Genomic DNA, 1,541 nt, shown 5'->3' on the forward strand with positions numbered 1-1,541 from the left:
CACCAGTCTTGAGTAAAAAAGCTAAGGGACAGAGCCCAGGTCCTGAGTTCAAGCTCTAGAACTGACAAGCTCACATGTGCATACATGTACCTGCTGCCCCATGCTCTTACTTCCTCCCTGTATTAGTATCACTTTTCTTAGAGTTATGCCAACTTGGCCCAAGTGACCTGATTGGTGGTTGTGGTTCATATGGGCATTTAGCTCATTATTATTGAGGTCAAATATGTTGGTGGACTATTTGTGTTTCCTTAGTTATGTGCCTGTATTTTTCTTTACCCTTTGTTTCCTATTAGATTTTTTTTTTTTTTTGGTCGGTTGTGGGGCATGAACTCTGGGCCTGGGCATTGTCCCTGAGCTCTTCAGTTCAAGGTGAACACTCTACCACTTGAGCCACAGCACCATTTCCAGTTTTCTGGTGCTCAATTGAAGATAAGAGTCTCACAGACTTTCCTGCCCCTGCTAGCTTTGAACTGCTAGCCTCAGATCTCAGCCTCCTGAGTAGCTAGGATTATAGGAGTGAGCCACCGGCGCCTGGCCTATCAGATTATTTTTGACTCAAGATTATTTTTGACGTGCATTCATGTTGCAGTAATCCAATACTTGTTCATGTGTTGCAAATCATTTGGACTTGTGGCTTTTCACTGTTTTTTGTTTGTTTGGGATTTTTTTTGGCCAGTACTAAGGTTTTAACTTAAGGCCTCATGCTTGCTCAGTTTACTGCTCAGTTGCTGCTGTACTATTTGAGCCATAGCCTAGCTTTTTACTGGTTATTTTGGAAATAGAGTGCCATAGATTTTTCTGCCTCAGCTGGCTTTGAACTACAGTACTTCAGATATCAGTCTACTAAGCAGCTAGCATTACAAGTGTGAACCACTAGTGCCAAGCCACTTTTCACTATCTTAATAAGCATCCTTTGATGAATGGAATAGATATTTCAGCAAGCTTGTCATTAGGTAAAATTCAGTATTTTTCCCATGTATACATGGGTGTTTGCTTCGGCAACACATATACTAAAACTGGAATGATACAGAGAAGATTAGCATGGCCCCTGCGCAAGGATGATATGCAAATTCGTGAAGCATTCTATAATTTTTTTCTTTGTTGCTTTGTATGTTCCTCTCCCACGGTATAACCCCTGCTTTCACTGTATTTAATGTTGGTATAATTTGTGGAGGGGAAGGGAAAAAACAAATCGCTTAAATAGGGATACAGGTGGACCCATTGCAACAGTGAGATGTACAAATCGTTATGTCGAAAAACGAACTTTACAACTTGGGGGGGGGGGGCGCCAGGGGGAGGGTGGAGATGGGAATGGATGGAAAGGGGAAACAAAGGAGGAGGAGGCAACAATGCTTGATAAGAAATGTACTCATTATCTTGCCCATGTAATTGTAGCCCCTCTGTATGTTATTTTCACCCACAAAAAAAATCTGAAAAAAAAGATGTGTACATGGTAATGTGCACAAATCTTACATGTTGCATCTGATGAGCTCAGAGCAGCCCTTAAAAAATTTTTTTTGAGAGGTTATCACTATATGTCC

General features: G+C 41.3%; 1 non-coding gene across 1 annotated transcript; it reads left to right on the top strand.

The window, feature by feature from the left end:
• Positions 1-986: 986 nt before the first annotated feature.
• LOC122103623 lies at positions 987-1,093 on the top strand. Its single transcript, XR_006146796.1, has one exon. It is a non-coding gene; the product is annotated as a U6 spliceosomal RNA (small nuclear RNA).
• Positions 1,094-1,541: the final 448 nt, after the last annotated feature.

This window comes from Dipodomys spectabilis, unplaced genomic scaffold (assembly GCF_019054845.1).
Source record: "Dipodomys spectabilis isolate Male_0828 unplaced genomic scaffold, ASM1905484v1 ptg000018l, whole genome shotgun sequence".
NCBI lineage: Eukaryota > Metazoa > Chordata > Mammalia > Rodentia > Heteromyidae > Dipodomys > Dipodomys spectabilis.